This window comes from Cygnus olor, chromosome 3 (assembly GCF_009769625.2).
Source record: "Cygnus olor isolate bCygOlo1 chromosome 3, bCygOlo1.pri.v2, whole genome shotgun sequence".
NCBI classification, from domain to species: Eukaryota; Metazoa; Chordata; class Aves; order Anseriformes; family Anatidae; genus Cygnus; species Cygnus olor.
In genome coordinates, this window is record NC_049171.1 from 57,448,832 (window position 1) to 57,469,285 (window position 20,454).

At 37.6% G+C, this 20,454-nt stretch overlaps 1 protein-coding gene across 4 annotated transcripts in view; it reads right to left on the minus strand.

The window, feature by feature from the left end:
* Positions 1 to 20,454, minus strand: part of PTPRK (protein tyrosine phosphatase receptor type K) — a 418,105-nt gene that overhangs the window by 53,358 nt on the left and 344,293 nt on the right. The gene's annotated exons all lie outside the window — the stretch shown is intronic.

A 20,454-nucleotide genomic window follows, 5' to 3' on the forward strand; every position in this document is an offset into this window, starting at 1 on the left:
GGGGAATATAATCCCACCTTCTTTCACCTACAGAGACAAATGTAATCCAAATACTGGATTGTTTTATTTGGACTGAAGTCAGCAGGTTGAGGAAGGTGATCATAACCCTCGATATGCCTGACCAATCTGGTGGCCTTCTATGATGGAGTGACTGCATGAGTTGACAAGGGAAGACTGACTGATGTCATCTACCTGCCCTTCTGTAAGGCTTCTAACACAGTCTCACATGACATCCTGATCTCTAAATCAGACAGAGATTGATTTGAAGGGTGGACTGTTCAGCGGATAAGGAATTGGCTTGAAGGCTGCACCCAGAGAGTGGTAGTCAATGGTCCTATGTTCAGGTGGAGGCCAGTGATGAGTGGTGTCCCCCAAGTGTCCGTCTTGGAACTGGTACTGTTTAATATTTCTAACAATGACATAGAAAAAGGGATTGAGTACACCCTTAGCAAGTTTGCTAATGACACCAAGCTGAGTGGTGCAGTCGATACAACAGAAGGAAGGGATGCCATCCAAAGGAACCTGGACAAGCTCAAGAAGTGGGAACTCATTGAGAGCAGCCCTGCAGAGAAGGACTTGGGGGTTCTGGTGGATGAAAAGCTTGACATGAGCCAGCAGTACATACTCGCAGCCCAGAAGGCCAACTGCATCCCAGGCTGCATCAGAAGAGGAGTGAGCAGCAGGTCGAGGAAGGTGATTGTCCCCCTCTGCTCTGCCCCTTTAAGGCCCCACCTGGAGTGCTGCTTTCAGCTCTGGGGCCCCCAGCACAAGAAGGATGTGGAAATGTTAGAGCAGATCCAGAGGGCCACAAAGATGATCAGAGGGCTGCAGCACCTCTCCTGTGAGGAAAGGCTGAGAGATCTGAGGATGTTCAGCCTGGAGAAGACTCAGGGGAGACCTCATTGCAGCTTTTCAGTAATTAAAGGGTTCTTATAAAAAAGATGGAGAGCAACTGTTGCTTGGGCAGACAATGACAGGATAGGGGGAATGGTTTTAAACTAAAAGAGGGGAGATTTAGGTTAGAGGTTAGGAGGAAATTCTTCGGTGTGAGGGTGGTGAGGCCCTGGCACAGGTTGCCTGGAGAAGTTGTGGATGCCCCATCCCTGAGAGTTTTCAAGACCAGGTTGGATGAGGCCCTGGGCAACCTGATCTAGTGAGTGGCATATTTGCCCATAGCAGGGGGATTGGAACTGGATGATCTTTAAGGTCCTTTCCAACCCAAGCCATTCTGTGATTGTATACTGCATATGTGCAACCATCCAGGCTACTGTGCCCAATTTGGGCTCACCACTACAAGAACCAATGCTGAACCAAATCTAGCAGAGAGCCAGTAAGGTGATGGAGGCACAAGATGCACATACAGAGGCTGAGGGAGCTGGCTTTGTTCAGCCTGAGGCAAAACCAGCTTTGAGGAGTGCTGGAGGAAGGAGAGAATTGATCTTGTTGCATATCTTCAGCTGCCTCATGGGTGGACGGACATAGAGACAACAACACCAGACTGGCAGACCATGCTCTGATTGGTACATAACAAAAGGACTAGAGGCAACAGATATGATAGGGAAATTCCCAAGTAGATAGCATAAATAAATCACAGCAGCATTCCCTGAAATGCACGGAATGCAGTTTTAACCTTGTATTTCTTCCAGTTTCAGTATTTCACTTAGATTCATGTTTGAGGTTTTTTTAAAGGCTCTCATAATTTCAAAAACAATCATATAAGTTTCCATGACGGCTGGCTCCCAGACACTTTTTAAAGTTGATGTAGCTTTAAGCTTCTGGCCCTGAGTACTTCACAAAAAAAACTCACGTTCTGGTTTGCTAAAAGATTTTCAGTGGTCATTGATGGCCTACAAAGATGAAGACTGCTCTCTCAGGTCTTGGCTCTCAATGTAAAGAAATGCAGAAAGAAAACAGAGAAGAGACGATGCCTGATTTAGTCCTCGCTTACCAGAATGCCCTGATCAGATGAAGTTTCATTAACTGGGGAAGGAGAAAAAAGCATCCTTTTAGGATGCTCTTAATATGGCTACATACTGGGTTAAAAGAACTTACTGCCTACAGCACATGATTGCTTTCCTCCCTGGAATACTCTCCTCATTTCCTTGTGGACCTCTCCCCAGGGGCTTCCCAGGGTAGGAGAAACCCTGCAGTAAGAAAGAGTGTAGAGATAAAAGAGTGGTGATTCAGGATTTAGCAGCAGAAAGCTTGTGGTTAAAGAAGCTGCCCTAGGTCTGACAGAAGAACGAAAATGCAGAGTTGTGATAAATTTAATGGCAAGGGAAATCAGAAATGAAAAGGAAAAAGTGTCTGGAAAACAGATATGCAGAACAAGGAAAACATGAAAACATAATTAGCCTATTAGAAAAACAGCAACAAACAAACAAACAAACAAACTTGCAAAAAGGAAAACAGCAAAATAAAGCAAGCATACTGAATTAAAAAAAAGGAAAATTGATGTAGAAAACATTTAAAATTTAAGTGATAAAAAACACTTTAAAATTTAAATGGTAAAGTGATAAAATTTAAGTGATCGCATTTAAAATTTAAGTGATAAAAATCAATGATTTTTGACTATATCAGTGACTATTAGTTGTATATGTCAATTTAAATTGTACTTGATTTGTATTCTTTTGCTAAATTAATCTCATAATGTAGTGCTATGGAGATGCTAATGATAATAGAAGCAAAACCACATGTGAAATCTCAGTGAGGAAAAGAGGAGGCTTCTTTCTTTCCTGCTTTCAAAAGGCACAATCCCAGACCTTTTAAAAACATTATTTGTGGACTCCAAAACAGTCATCCTCTGTGCTGGTTAGGAATGAGAATTCAAGATGCTACTACACATGCTCCCACAACACAAAACTACCACATAACTGTACATAAATTGTCTTTTTGTGAGATAGGCAGAACAAGAACGTAAATAGCGTTACAAATCATGGCTGACATGCACTGTCAGATCTGGGTGTAGTGATTTACAGACCAACCTCTTTGTGGTATTTATTACCTCTGGTCACTAATACTAATTCTTCAACTTTAGTTTTATCAAATACACTCTCTCTTTGCAGTTCAAAACAAAACAAACAAAAATGAACTGAAATGAGCAAAGTGGTATTGCCTCCTACTCAACAGAAAAACAGCATAAATATCAAAAACAACTCCAGCCTCCAACTATTGCACTGCTTTTACCCTTAATGTTTTTTATAAGACTTTTAAGCCTGTGTTACTTTTTTTCTAAGCATAAAGAAATTATTTCTCAAAGTATTCTTCACTGACCAAATTGAACTGATATCAAGCCTAAATACAAGCAAAGCAAGGACCAAATTTTGAGGTCCATTTACTCATTAAAATTTTTGTTGTGTGTATTGTAAGCACAGATGAGGATTTATTTATTTTTTTAAGGTACAAACTTTTTTAAAAAAAACTAAATGTTTCTGTTTGCTTCAGTTATTTTCTGCACTCATATACACTCTTGAGATCTGGGAAATCAAATAACTAAATATACATCCAAGGCTGGAACTTCAAATGAAATCAGTAAGGCTCTGCCAGTATGAGCAAACAGGAGCGATCCAACCACTCTTAAAAGAACAAACTAATAAAAGGAAGACTTACTTCAAGTCTCTTCATATTCTACTTCATCACATGTAGTGAATAAAGATGACAACTTAAACACTTTCAGTTCACATAAAAGCAATATCTATTGCAAAATCGTTTGATAATTCGTTAGATGTATTGGCTATATGCTCCCAGCAGAATCATACACAAATAAATCTTACTTCCATTTATTTACAGCAAAATGTATTTATGCCTACTAATCAAAAAATACTTTATTAAACATTCACAGACATTGCAAGTAATTATTATATCAGTTTCATCACCAGAAGATTTTTATATAGTATCAATTTTCTATCCGCCTATTTACAAAGGCTTGTAAAGACTTTTTCAGGAAAGTAAAATATATGAAATGTTTTACTACATAGCAATACACAAAATTTCATTCTCACTCAGCTCATTGACTTAATGTTTACTTAGTGAACCTGAATTCAAAACAAGATTCATTACATTGAAGTGTCTTAACTTTTGGCAAGGGTAAAAGTACCATTAATATTTAAGAATGTTTAATTACAATTGCCAGTTGAAAAGCCAGTGACAGCAACAGCCAAATTCAAGCTCTAAGTTTTAGAAGCCAAATTTTCCTCAACCTGTAACCACCACCCTGAAAAAGTTGTTATATGCTGTACATCATATGATACACTTGCATGAAGACTGCCTCATTAAAACCAAATACCCTTCTCCCATAGTATAGCCACCATGCCCGCATTATGGCAGGTGGGTACCAACAGACCAGAAGCTCCTGCTCAGTGCTGTGCACAGACCCCTCTCACATGTTTGGCCCATCAAATACTCTATTAGCAAAATAGACTTCAGCCTGAATTTCACTGATATCTTTAACATAGGACGAAGGAAGATTACAGCTGAGATTGGAGCGAGTTAGGTTTGGATATGGGCTATGCCTTCTGCTGCAGACGGGGCTCCTTGTACAAAAGGGGCCATTCCAGACAAGACGAAATGAACAAGAATGGTTTGGAAATCACTTCAAAGGTTAAAACAAACACCGTAAGGTGCCATGTTTTGGATTTATGACTAAAGCAGTGTTGATAACACAGCAGTGTTTTAGCTATGGCTGAGCAGTGCTTGCACAGCATCGAGACCTTCTCTGTTTCTCCCACTGCCCCCAGCAAGTGGGGGTGGGGAGGGGACAGAGCCAGCTCAGATGACCCCAAATGACCAAAGGAATATTGCCCCAAAGCCTCAAAGTTTTCTTTCCTTTGTTCTTCTGATTCTCTCCCCTAGTTCTGTTGGCAGGGGACTGAGTGAGCAGCTGGGTGGGTGCTTAGCTGCTGGCCAGGATTAACCACCCCCAGAAAAGCACACTGAGACACAGGAAAAAATGAGCAACACTGACAATTGTTTCAAATCTTAAAACCAAACCAAACCAAATCAAAATACAACTGATACCACTGGCCACTTATATTCAGGTTGGTTATCTGAAAACAAAAAGCTCTCTCATCTTCTCCAGTTAACAAAAAGCTACTTATGCTGTTCTATTCAGGCAGTTTACTACATCATAATTCACATGCCATCTCTCCTCCTAGCTGTATCTTTAAAAGTCTTTTCAGGTATTAACTTGAGACAGAACACTCCTATTTCACAGCTGAAAACGCTGAAACAGAAAATAAACAAGCCTAGGGGTAGCAAGGGTCTCACACTTGGGCAGAAAATGTTTGCAGATAAAGGCAATGGCTGGTGTAACCTACACTTTCCTTGTTTTCCTCAGTAATTCCCCCCACCCCAACACACACACACTCTGCTGCTTACACCAAGGTAAGGTAAATTCATATCAGGTTTAGCAACCTAAAAAAAAAAAAAAAAAAGCAACCTATATTTACTGGCACTTCTTCACACATTTCTTTTTGCTACACCCATCCTTCCTCCCTTTTTCCCCCATGACTCTTTACACAGTATTTCAGTCTGCTTAAATGATTTGAATGACAGACTTGAAAGGTAAAGCACTCCAGTTTACCACTTTTTTTTTTTCTATAGCAACAGAGGATGAATGGAGAGGGAATAAATGACACAGTAGTCCTTTTATACCCCCTTCTTTTTTTCCAAGAGCATTCTTTTTTATTCCCCTTGCTTTCAATTCAACCCATTCACAAAGGATTAGCATAACACATCTCTTTATGCGTGTAAGGGTTACAGCTGTAATCGCTTCACCTCATCACTTTACTTAGAAATCCTGTCTCCAGAGGAGTAATTCGATTACTCACGACAATCCAACTTCTGCCTAACCAAATAGAAATTCATTATAATGCTGTGCTTGTGCATCAGTTTACTCTGAGTGGATGGAAAAATAAAACCCAGCAACCTGAATAGTTGGTGTGAAAGGAAGAAAGCTATTGTTGCCTAACAAAAGACTAGCAACAAAAGACAGAATGACTAGCAGAAATTCCTAGTCTCACCAGCATAGTAGCCTCCAAACTAGTAATGACCTGTACCTTTTAAAGGCCTTGGGTTTCAAATGGGCACTGAAAGTCTATAAATTGAGCATCAGCTTGCTTCAAAGTGACTAGTTTTTACCAGGTATTGGGTAAGTGTATGTAAAAACCTGAGACAGAGCTTTTGCACAGGCTGAAGAATCAGACAGGAACACCTTCTGTCGGTGGGAAATATCTGAATATGCACACATGCTCATCCTTGCAAAGGCCTCTCTTGCTTTCTGCTTCTGAAATTCCAAAATGTACATGATGCATTCTGACCGCATACTGCTTAGCAGTAAAACTAGTACCATCGTTAGCAACTGACAGTGGATAAGGACGGAAGAAAAAGAAAAAGAAAAAAAAAAAGAGGACGACTGGCATCTCCAAATGACTTCCAGTTGTCCATATGCCCACAAGCATGAATCCAAGAAAAGCTCATGCTGACTGTAGCACAGAAGGATAGCACTTGGGGCAGAAGCACAGATGCCAGGATCATGCCTTCTATTTAGAAGTTGAACATTCTAGTTTATTTTACATTATTTCTGTAGAATGATTTAAGAAGACCAGATATAATGGAACAAGTTCTCAAAGGCAACATTTGTTATGCCAAAGGTTTAGGATTATTAGGGTCCAGCTGACAAATCTTTAGCTGTTAGACTGGTTTAGGTCTGTTTTTAGCTTTCGGAGCCCATTATTATCTTCTTGATTTTTATTTCCACGGATTTCTGAAGATTTCAGCACAACATATGGCTGGCATTAAGGGCATTAACGATTTAAAATTTTGTATCATCACGATAAAAACACGAAGTCTGAAATGTATTTGGAGTTAAATGCAATACATATACTACTTGTGGTCAAGTTAAATGTTGATGTGTTCATGTTTGCATTAAGAAGAAAAACACAAAACATCCTGTTGACAGTATCCGTATCAAGCAAGCATTCCAGACTTACCCATGAAGAAAGTAATTCACTGTGTCTACTTTAGTCTGATTTCTTTTTAATCTGGATTTTTTTTTTTTAAATTAAATATTTTGCTCTTTTACATTCCCATAGGCACTTAACCTTTATTGTGACGTGTGTGTACTTTATGGTGACTGGAAATCAATAATAATCCTTTTTTATCTTGAAAAACTTAAAATATCCTTAAGACAGCATCTTTCTTCAATACCACCCATGGGAATTTACTAATAATCACACTGTTAGAATGGAGAGGAACTGAGCTTGTGGAATAAAAGCCAGACTTTAAAATGAAAGAAAGTCCTCAGAGCATGAAAAGAATAGTTGGTTATTGTTATTTTGCAAGTTCCTGTTCAACATATACACAACTTCAATAACTATGCTTACTCTATAAGGGCAAAGTATCAGCATCTTTTTCCCTTTCCTCCTTAGCTAAGAAAACAGAGAAGAGAGCAATTCTCCAATCACAATCTCACACTCTGACCCTAGTGAGATATCCAGGTCCAAGGGGGAAATCTACAGCTAGACAGAGAAATGAAGCATGATAGTCCCAGTGTTCAGCCTTGAATTTGTAACACACCTCAAGAAATTGAGTGAACCATTCAGGTAAAGTGCATACATTCTCTTTTGCCTCTTGACATCTTTTGATTTGCCATTGCTTATTTTTTTTTGCTGAAAATTAAATTACAGTATTAATTTCTATAGGGTGTGCTGTTGAAGAAACAAGTTGTTCTGCTCACAGGTGAGAACTTCTGCCACACTGTGTAGAGAATGCAGGCACAGTTAGGAAGGGCAATGTTATATGTCACAATGGAAAAAAGACCTTTCTGTTTAATAAGTAACTTCCACCAGAAAAGTGGAAATACATCATATTAAACTGGACATTAATCATAATAAAATTTATTTACAAAGAGCACAATGCTTTTGGAAGACACAGCGAAAAAGCCTCAGCACAAACACGAAAGCATGGATTCATATTTCATAAGCCTTACCCCAAAATAGAGACAAGTCTTCAAGGATGTTTAACCAAGTTACAAAATATGTTGCAGAACTGTAAACATCACAAGTTAGCTACCCTCATGCTTATCAGATACAGTACTTTTTATTCTTTGTTATGATATCTTTCCTTGCTTTGCTGTAAAACATCTCATTAGACATTCAGTCAGGAGACAAAGACCCCATAGTTCTCAAAATTAATGCTACATAAACATTGAACAGTAGAAAATGGCTAAGAGTATCTTTTCTCATTAAAATGAATTTAAAGCACAGTAGTCAGTTTCAAAGTGGAAAAAATAAATGTATCTTAAATCTGTATTTAGTTTCTGGTTTAGGGAATTTTCATGTATCTTCCTGTCTCAAAACATTTATACCACAATATAAATTGGTTCTAACCACCTTAATCATGTTCAAAGAGGGAATAGCTACATCTTCAGAGGGGAGGGAAAAAGATAAAAGACTTACAGTCAGCTTATCTTGTATTATTTTATTTCTCCTTCAGCCTAACAAATGGGCAATGACAAGTGTATGTTACCTTCTTAACTCCACATACATTTCATAGGAAATTACACACTCAATGACTACTAAGTGGGTTTTGTAGGAAAATTGGATCAGTATCGGTGCATTTCCATTAGCTGGTATCTCTAAAGGTAATCTCCATGAACCACTTGGAATTGGAGTCAGGACACAGACCCTCTCTATCTTACTCTTACCAAAATGATGTTGAGTAAACTGGTAAAACAATACATTTAAATACCTACTGATGTTGCTGTATCTGTTTTCCTGGAAGATCAAGATTTAAAATAGCCTTTTGAATACCTTAGGCATGCTAAATTTATTATTTTTTTAACAAAATAAATTTCCTTAAACTATTAAAATTTTATGATTATTCATGATGAAATTACTTGAAGAATGCTATTGTCAGTCTCAATACACCATATATTCAAAGTTCAGTTGGTATCGTTACGATGATTTGTTGCAAATCTTGTACTACCAGCACTGGGAATGACAAACCTTTGCTTGATAAAATACTTCTGTATTGGGCTTAAGAGCTCTCCATTCATGTCCAAACAGAGAATGATGTACAGCTGATGTGCTTTGCTTTGAAGAGAGGTCAATGAAGCCAAAGCAGTTTTAAGAAGTTAAAGTTTATCAAGTTTTATCTCTTGATAAAAGCAGCACTTGTTTGTTATCATTTTGAAATAATACTCAAGTATCTTACTCAGCAGATGGACACATCCTAATTTCCCCAAACCTAAGGAGGAGTAATGACAGCTATCAGAGCTCTATCATTCTGGCTGCATGACCCCATCTCAGCCATGACAGGGGCTACATCCCAAGTTCAGACTCACTCGCAGCTTTATTCTGAGGGCCTAGCTACACACAATGTGCTACATATCTGTCCAAACTGCTCACCGTGTCTACAGGCTGGCTGGTGAATGATGAGGCAGTATACACTTGCTCATGCAGGAACTCTGCCCAAGTGGCTGTTCCTCTTCTCCTACAAGCTACAGGCACCAGGTCATACAAAAGTCTACCAGCTTCAGGTCCAACAGCTGGGTCAGCAGTCAGCCATCAAATCTGCAAGTCCAACATTCTCACACTATACTCAAACCAATGCAACTACAGTTTCTGTGAAGAACAAGGGCTCTACTGAACTTTCCTAATCACAAGGTGATCTGGGAGGCCTGATGTGAAAAAGTGAACTATTGTTTCTGCCGCTGAGCTTCTGCCGGTCAGATGACTGTGCTCCAAACATTGCAGTACTGTGTGCCTGCGATCTACTGCGTTACATTATGATCTACCCAAGCAGCACTGACTTAGTCCTTGAACAAACCAAATTGTTTTACGTAAGGAATTGCTTAAATTTGCCTGAAACTGTTCCTTGAACGAGTTACTTAAAAATAAAGCATAAAAGATTTGTAATTGCCAAAACAATTGGGGAAAATACTTTTCAGCTGGTTGTATGCCAACTCTCCTATAAAATTTCATTGTCCGAATTCCACCACTACTACTCAAAACGGGACATACAGGAAATGACAATTTCTGTTGCTTGATTCTCTGCATAAACAAATTGATTTCACTTTCTGAATCTGAGAAAACTGTTCAATTTGAATTCAATTTATATTAGCTAGCAAAGCTATTTGATTTGGCTAAACAACATCATGCTTCAGAGCTTATGCAGAGCAAGCAATATTATTTTATACAAAGGCAACCAGATTAGCAGCTTTCATATTTGGACAAGCATATAATGAGATTCAATTTGCCCTCTCAGTCCCTGAACTGCCAGCTTATGTTGAATGATCATTTCTAAATTCTGTTCAAAACAATAAATTTGTAGATTTGCAAATAGGTAGCGCCTGCCACAGATAGCCACCATCCCTTCCCATTTTACTGCGGTATGACCTAGGCTGAAAAATATAACTGGTTGATAACAGCAACGGCATGCCCTACCTTTAGATATCTGTTCCACAGTTCAAGTGATGAATCAAAAATGTAATCTAACCCTGATGGTTAATATCTGATGCTTATTAATGGGGACTCATCCCATAAATTCCTCAACAGAGTAATCTGAAAAATCGAGCTTTCTGTCTGACATCTATAACAGAATTTTCTGTAAAAGTGTGAGTTGAAAATTAACTGTCTTATTACATATAGGAAACATCATCTTTGATCACATTTGAGAAACAGAAGAGAGAGGCTGCTTCCAGATAAATCACCAAGCAGATGTTCACAGAATCATAGAATCATTAAGGTTGGAAAAGACCTCCAAGATCATCTGGTCCAACCGTCCCCCTACCACCGATATCACCCACTAAACCATGTCCTTAAGTACCACATCCATGATGAAACGCCCAGTGCCCAAGGTTCATGGTCCAGTATCTTACAAAGTTTTACACCAGGGCAAGGAACAATAATCCTCTCCTTTGGGTGTACAAAAGGAAGTTCTGTGGAAGACGAACACATGAACGTAAGTCCCTGCATGAACATTATGGTTTAGTGACTTCGAGCAGAATGGGAACTAGCTAAAAGCCTTTCTAAAATTTAGAATAACATAAAAGAATAATACCTACAGGATTAAATCTTTAAAAATAATCAGTTGTAAGAAACACTGAATGACTATGAGAAAATCCATTCATGTCTGCAGAAAATAATGACAGAACGTTGAATTACCAGTGCTTCTAAAATTTGTTAGAAAACTCCAGGGAATGCAGCACGGTCATTTCAAAAAAAGGAAAGATAGTCTTAATTTAGCAAAATATGAGAAATTAGAAACAGATTAAGGATTAACCTGAAGTTTGCTTGACTACGTATTTTTTCCTGTAATGTGTCAATGAAATAGGAAGACAATTTAGACAATTCTGGATGGTATTAGTGTACATAAAAATTAAGGTTCACAATAAAACAATGCCTGTGCTTGTGCAAATAACTTCCTTCCATATGTTGAGGCAATTTTAATGCCAATTGCAGTAATCGTAGAATTCCCTTTCTCTCCCTCTCATATAGAAAAAGAGTTGTCCTTTTACTACTGTTAGAAACAATCTTAACAGCAAAAACTCTGTCAACAGTTCCGCCACTCAATGATCTGCTTTTCCTGTCACTGTCTAAGGGTCCAAACAATAAGATATAGAAACAGAAAACACATTTAAAAAATGTTTCTTCATATCATATGATTTACAAAATAACATGATTTACTTCTTCCATATGTGGCCTTTTAAATGGCACAATCAGAAACACGATAGCACCAGGGATGGAAAGAGAGTGATTATGACACTTGTTTGCCATCAAAACATAAGGATTTGGTTTTATTGTCAAAGAAAGAGACCCATTTTCATGATACCATAAAGTGTACAGCTGTAATCTGTTTCACCACCATCTTCACTTATGCCATACAGCACCCTTCTGATTTTAATTGCATGCCATGATGGCATAAGTACCTATTCTCTTTCAGAGCAGAAAATCTTCAGATGTAATTTCCCACACTGTGAAACTGATGACACATAACTGAGTATTTGCCTTAAACTTGCCCATTAACCACTTCATCATGCTACCTCTGAGCTTTTCTCTTCATTTTAACTACCCATAGAAACTGGCTTTGGGCAAATTGTTGTCCAGCATGAGAACCAGCTAGGTCTGGCATAACTGCACCTTCTGTAATCTTGCTTCTGCATCAACAATTTGTCAGCAATTTAAGAGCACAGCATCCAAGGTAATATCCTGCAGCTTTGTGGAAGCAAGGGCATGAAAGCAGTGCACTGGAAATGGTTTGGACGCTTGATGTGGAGACCATTACTGGTCCAAGCTTTGTAGCCGTATAAAGACTGGCAACAACTAATGCATAATAGACGTTTACTTTCGTTTGAAGCCAGATGTCTCTCATTTCAGACATGCTGCTTTAACATCCTAAATACTACACTGGCTTTTGCTATTCCCTGCATGACTTTGCTATCAACTGTGGTGTTTTAAAAAAGCACACTGCTGAAGTAGCAGAGCTGTTCTCCCAGATTTCTGCAGTCAGTGCAGACTCCTGCCTCCGGATATTTTCCACCACAGCAAGGTTAGAGCAGGACCTCTTTTTTTTTTTTTTTTCTCTATGCTAATGGCCTGGCCAAACCACTTGGCAGAGGGGCTGAAACAGTCAATAATATGTCGTCTGCTTACATACGTGTGAATAACCAATACTCAGTCATCAGCAAAGAGCAAGTAACACAATTCAGCAGATATATGACCTTTGATTTAATGTTCAGGTTAAATATTCTGCCATCTATGTGGTATTGAATGTGGACACCTTTCCTGTTGACTCGACAAAGGGTCACTGTGAAGCGCGAAGAACATTCAGTCCTTTCCACATTGCTGAATTTGCACAAAAGCCACTGAATGCTTCCAAAGCCAACAGCATGGAAGTCCACATACTGGGTTGCAATTCTGTTCTTCATACTTCGTATTTACCTGGCTACAAAAACATTTCAAAATGCCTGTAAGATGCTTTCTGCTCTGACATATAGTTGTGTGATAACCAGACTATTTCTAGAAAGATCCTCCCTCCTGCAAGGTCCATCTGCATATCCTTCTGGTAACGATCTTTCTAGAAATAGTCTGGTTATCACACAACATCAGAGCAGAAAGCAGTCCATACTCCTGAACTTCAGAGTAATCGTCTCCGTACACAACTGACAAAGCATCAATCTCTATATTTGAGCAATTTGGCAGCTGTGCCAATCAACCATACTGACTTTCTCTGCAACACATTTGACAGCGTTTAGGAAGTGCTACTATGCTTGGCAATGCGGCCCCTTGTTTCTAGATGACTAGCTGTAGAACTTCATTTAGCACTTTGTCAGAGATGACAAGCAAATAATTTAATAAACCCTCGTAATGTTCATGCCAATGATGTAAAATTTCTTTTCATTTAAAAAAGTTAATGATCACATCAATGATCTATTTGCCAAATACACGATTTTTACTTCACCAGTGCTAAGTCATAGCATGGTAAGAAAGCTGCTACTATCTCAACATTGAATGTATCCACTGTGTCTTGTGTAAGCGCACATCTGAACTCTGGGACAGCAATGACCAGGAAGAGCTCAGAGCACAGTATCACTACTGGAGTGCCATTTGAGGTTTCATTACCACTTCTAGGACTTTCCTACAAACTTCCAAAACCAATAAAGGTGTGCATATTAAAATCTCGCAATATAATGCACCATTTCATGGAACCAGTTTCAAGCATGACTGATCTTCCCCTCATCAGTTTGAACTGTAGCTTCTGTACTGGCACTAATGATGGTAGTAATACAACTGTATGTAGGAGTATTTCTAGCATCAGCAACGGTTTACTTTTCTGGGTACAGAATTCAACTTGAACATCAGTAATGTGTATGGCAAAGCCTACTGCCAGTGTCACTCTTCTGACATGCCCACTCATGTGGAGAAAGCATCGTTCCAGCTGCATACAGACTGGTTGTAAACACAGTACCTCTTAGAGTCCCCTTTCTCCTCCTTTCTTTAAAGAGGAGAAACAGTGCTGTCCCTCAATGGGGTGGCTCTAAAGCTACACTGCTACACAAACAAGGCAAACTCCTGTTGCTCCTGAGCCAAACACGCACTTGAGATGACTGTGATGGGCTGCCAAAGGCAGCAATCTCTGCCTGTACTTTCTTCAACTCCAGACATTACCAGAGCCCATTTTATCCAACAGTATAGTTTATAGCAGTATAAAATGAAAGTGGACATGTTGTACAGGTGAAGTTTGGCTGATGAACCCAGTCCTAACTGATGATGACAGTTCACCTTCTCTAAACACTTGTATAATTACTTACATCCAAAATCATCTTAAATATGACACAACGTAAAGACATAGGAGGAGGCATATAAGAAATGATGAAAGAACAGAAAAAAAGGGAAAATAAAAATCAGACCCCAAGAGTTCTAGCAAGTGGTCATTTCAATTTTATCTACCTTAATTAATATACCTGTTTTAGTTCTAGCAATTTTAATTAATATATCTAATTAATATAGAAATCAAGAATTTTCTGTTGCAGTTAAGTCTAAACGTTCCTGTAAGAAAAGTAAATTTCTACATTTATGTCTCCATATTCTTTAACTATGAATGCAAAACATTCTATGTCCACGATCTGATTCAAAAAGTAATGTTCATCACAGCTGAAAAGACCTAAGAAAACAAGCACCTAGTACTAAAGCATACATGCTAAGATACTCCTCCTTCTCTTAGAGCAGCAAATACATCATCTTTCATTCTCTAACATTTAAATATTAACTAGAACCCTCTACCTGAACTTGTACTTTTGAAATGCTTACTACTTGGTTCCTTTAAGGTTCCTAAGACTTCGATTTGCTCATAGCATCTGCATAAACTAATTTGTTAATCACCTATAATGAGAAATACTGCAACATTTTAAAATCAAGGAAAGCTAACATTTATTACATCTTTGGATTCAAATTTTCCTCATGCTGATTGTTGATTTTTTTAATATACTGCAATTGGTTATCACTAGTGTTTCCATTTACAAAATTACTGATTAAAAAAAAAAAAAGCAACCAACAACTATCACAAACCAATTAAATTTAATACAGGAATTATTTGCATGCAATAAACTTATTTGGTATGGAATGTCTTTAAAAATAAAGCTCTCTAGGAAAGCTATTAGATTTATTCATTATATTTATTAGATTTTTTTTTAGTCCATTATTTTTTTTCTTACCAAAAGCAGTCAACTCCTCTTTCAAAAATAGTAATAAACCTATATTCTTGAAGACTTAGAAAAGGACTGGAAAGTAGAAACTAATTCTGTTCATAATTACTCTCAGAGTTAAAATAAATGGTTCAGCTTTAGCTGATGGACAAACTTATGAAGTTGATTATAACAGGAATAAGTTGCAAATATTTTTAAAGCCTTTCAACTAGGAACAGGGAGAGTAAAAGACTGCAGAACTTTGTTATTTTTTTTTTCTGCAAATACATGCAAGGTAATTTTTAGACACTTCTTATACTGCTTTCCTCATATGTATCTTACAACAAGATAACTGTATTTCCATACGCTCAGGCCATGCTACAGGCACACACACAAAAAGGTAATTCGGAGATTTTTTTTTTATTTTTTTTTTTGTTACCCTTGGAAGGAAGAACCCTTATTTCTTAGTGATCTCAAGCAACAAGCAAAAACAAGCACTTCTCTTCAGTACCTTATAATAAAGAATGGGAAACACATTCTCTGAAAATTGTTGTCCCATTCATATCCACCTGGTAGTTTCACTTAATAAATTTGGTTGTTATATTAAATTCCTTTTTACTCAAATAAAAATTTGGTAAGTCAAATGCCATGATTTTGCTACTATCTGCACAAATGCGGATATACCCATATTATAGATTTTGTGTCTGGAAATCTGGAGGCGTCTCTCAGTTAACAGCTCTTTTATAACCATCATCAAATATTCCATGAAAGGATCATACAATTTTTTATTTACAATCAAAGGTATCACTTATCAGAACTGGCAGATGTAGTTGCTCTCAGAGTTACTGCAATTTCACATACAAAAAGGAAAATAAGCCATGCTAAATTCTGTTTCCATCTTTGGAAAGCAGAGCAAGTTAGTAAAAATGTCCTCTTTGTGAGACAAAAGACTTTATGGAAAATACCACTAAAGTTTAAACATATTTAGAGCTTTTTGGTATGAATGAGTGAAAGGAAAGATATGACATAGGCAATGTCTGCATTCTTCTCTATATTTAGATTGTCATGTAGGTCTCCAGCACCTATTATGATGGTACAACTAAAAGTCATTTTAGGAGCATTGATCCAAACATAAAAACAGCACTGAAGGGAGCTTCATTTCATATACGTTTAGCATCTGATATCTTCCCTCATTTGTGCATTAACTGCTAAGACATATATGAGCATCCTGCTACAGGAGGTGATTTGACTTTCACAAATTTCCCTGAGAGCAGAAACATCATCAGGAACAATTTCAAGGAAATAATTACGGTCTAGACAGATTTATGACTTCTAAAGACCTAATCCAAAGCACATTAATGTCAGTGAAAGGACTCCCATTGACATCAAAGGCCTTTGGATCAATCCCCAACTGCTATGGGAATGAATTCAGAGCAATAATGATGGTGGACTAAATGCACACTTGCAGTTGAAATGTTACCACCCAGACCTTTTTATTTCTCAAATCAGATTAAAAAGTAATTTTCTGCTATTTCACAATTACTTCCAGATGCGCATCATCTCAAATGGCATTTTCATCCATCTGTATGAACCAAACATGCATAGAGATGGAGAGCTTCTATGTTGCCTGAACTAGTAATACAAATGAAAACCACAAGGGAAAACAATTTTGGAGGTGAAAAAGTTCATGGTTGAAACGCAGAGTGAGAAACTTTGGACTGCATTCATCACTTCTAAATACTTTGGGACAGAGCTGCCAGTCCCACTAGTACTTTATTTACTGCCACAGTGGATTTCTTCTAATTAAATTTTCAATATTTTTTCTCTAGTCTTCTAAATAAAACAAAGGGATACATGTAAATCAGTGTTAGCCTCAAACTTGGCAGCCTAAAAACTGTCAGAAATGTCAACTTCATATATTCTCTGCTTAATAACAGTTCTGCTGTCCCTTCTGTCCTCTTAAATGTCTATTTACATGCTAAATAATTTGAAGCATCACTCTTCTCTGACCATGTTAATCTAGTTTCATTCTGTTAGCAGTTGATACAATTTTAGATTGTAAAATGCCAATGTAATGTGCTTGTGGAAACCCATTCAAATTTTAACACATTCAAAGTCAACTCTAAGATATGACTGATCAGTCATCAACATAATGTGTTACTCTGAAGTGCCTGTCATTGAAATGGTGCCTCTTGAATTCACTCCTCTAGCAGTACCTTGGTTAGGCAGGTTCAGTTACCATGTATTCATTATGATATGAGCATACTATGTACTGGTTGAACTCTGCCTTAAAAAATTAGTTTTAGTAAGTTTGAGAATTTTCTTCAGGAAATTATATGCAACACCTTTTTGCTGAGCAATGCACGTTCTGCAGCATCACTCCATCTTTCAGTTCCTAATGAATATCTGACTGTACCTTTCTCTGCACTTCAGAGAAAAAGGTTTTTTCTTCCTTCTTCAGTTACTATGTGTGAGAAACTAGATTATTAGTGACTGGATACTGCTGCTACCTAGATTTGAAAAATAATGAGGTAGAGAACAATTAAGTAAAAAAAAAAAAAAAAAAAAAAAAAAAACCACAAATTGATGGTGATCACTGGTTACTAAGAGGATCTGAATGGGAACTGAATTCAGCTTGACAGAGGAAAGCAATATAGCCTAAAAGTATCCAAGGAATTTAAACAGTTCTATTGCTGGACAATAATGAAAATGGTGCTTTATATATGTTCTACCCACCATCTGCACAACAGGGAGTTGATTTTAACACGGTTTCCTTAAGAATCAAAGCTTATACGAACAGATTGTATACGTGGGCAACTTTCATACCCTCTCACCACATCTAGTAACTTGGGACTCTCTTGGCCAATTCAGTCCAATCTGGAGAAGGGCAAAAGTCACAAAGTCATTAAACTCTTACAAGCTTTGTGAAAATAGGTGTCCAGATAAAGGGGGAATCCCGTTATTACCCTAAATCGGTGCCATCAAAGAATCACTCTGGTATTCAGTCTTCAGCTGCAAGTACACATGAGCTGCTCAGGGGATGACTTTTTAATCTGTTGCTGTTCCAATATTTTCTTCCAAAAAAATTAACTCAGTGCATTTTAATACTCCAGACACTAGTAAAACTCTCAGCTTACTCTAAAAACATCTTTTCAAGACATGCCAAAAGCAGCAACATATTTAGTCATGAATTGGCACCACCTTTTAGATGAGTTCACACTTGAGTACATTTTGTTATCAGAAATGTAAGAGAACATTGCACCTGGAATATACAGATTGAAAAAGCATGAGAGCTTTAATTTAGATTTTCTGACTTTCATTAGCTTGATACCAGTAAATAAACTATTGAATTAATTCTCAAAGGCAGAAGGCAACACCTGGGAATGATATGTGCAAAACCCTCAATGCATTAAAATATGTATGAATTATCTTAACAGAAGTCTGCCCAAACAAACAAACAAACAAAAAAATCAGGTGAATAACACAACTTAGAAAGTCAAATTATCAAGGTTATAATTTTGGGGATATGAACTTCTCCAGCACCAAACCATGACATTACTAACATATTTTTTTTCCATTTTTACATCTTATCAGTGTGAAACAGGAGCTGTAAAATGCAGATTCCTCAGGAGTCGTAACAGAAAAATTAGTTCAAACCAGGCCCTTGAACAAGGTAAAAACGACAGAGATTCATTACTTGCCAGACTTTGCTAGTAACACTGAACTTCATTACCAGGGAGATTGTCTTACCTTTGTATGCACCTTTAATTTCCCCCATCCTCCAAACCAGCTCTTAATGATTTTTAATGCCTTTTAAATACGTTTAAGGCAAAATTCAGTTTGACTGGCCAGCTGTAGGCTGCTTCAGGTCACAGGAGATTGCACAGGACTATGCACAACTTTTACTGAGGATGCACAAGGCAAGGTGAGACAGTTCTCTTTTCCCTATATTTATTTCGGTGGGTTAAAAAAACAACCAACCAACCAACCAAACAAACAAACAAAACCACAAAACAAACATTTCTGATGGAGACACTAAACATGCAACTTCTCCTTGGTCAATGATTCAAAGCATACCTACACACAACTAAAGTATCAGTGTAAACAGATGAATATATTCATAAAACAGTATGTTAAGTACACTTTTCTTCAAGCACAGCAAATAATGTCATTATTTTTGTGATGAAAACACAGAGAAAATTTCCATATCAGCTTCTTAAAATGATTTAGAATACTAGCATAAGTTGACAGATACGAATGCATGTGACTTTGAAGTGATGATGTCTAACTAAATGCATTCTTTCAGAGCACGAGAAAGCATTTTCATTTAATGTTGCCTCCCCCCACATCTCACTTTTTATCAATAGAAGTCAAGTCAGAGAAAACATATTACTTTTTAGTTCCACATTGAATGAGTATGCTACTGATGTGTCGGGCGATGCCTGAGGAACTGGAACAACCTCACGAACACGTGTCTTTAGCCACAGCAGTGAAGCCAAGATTTATAGCACTGCGGTAAGAAACTTGCTACTCATTTTCCATTTCCTTCAGACAAAAGTAATTTGTGTACACATGACTGCTGTGGGAGAGGAAGGCATGCAAGCAACCATCTTCAGGCTTCTTGCTCCCATGAACATTGCTTAGAGATCAGTGGCCTGAACATGGTTAAGTAATTTTCTCATAAGCTAGGTGAATTCCTTCCCCATTTTGTTATTACTATCCAGAAACCTTACGACGAAAGAACCACTGCTGTCCCCTACCCCATTTCATATTTCTGCAAAACCTAGGCTATTTTGGAGAGAGAGTCTTTTCAAGACTCTCCCTTGACTTAAATCCCAGCAATACATGCTTGAAGTATATAAATATTTGTTCATGCAAATATACTTAAACTCAAACATTTAATCATGTCAGGGAAACATAAGAAAGATAATGCTGATGTACTTTTCATAGGAGACTTAGCTCACAGTTTGAATTTCCTGTTCTTACTAGCTTCCCCCACTTGATGAAAGTATTAACGAATCTTGAGAAGTACATTTTACTTTCTAGTTTCTCAAGAAAACATTTTGTTGCTACCACCTCACTAGAGTCATCAGCTTTTAATTGGAACAAGTTTTAAATTGAAAGAAGCAATTGAAAAGATGGTGCTGATGTGCCACAGCAGTACCTTAAATGCCTGCTTGCTCATATCTAAAGTTGTTTTTTACGCTGAATATCAATATGCAATTAGAAAGAGACAATGCTAGCAGCACTGGGCCTCTGCAGAGCATTGC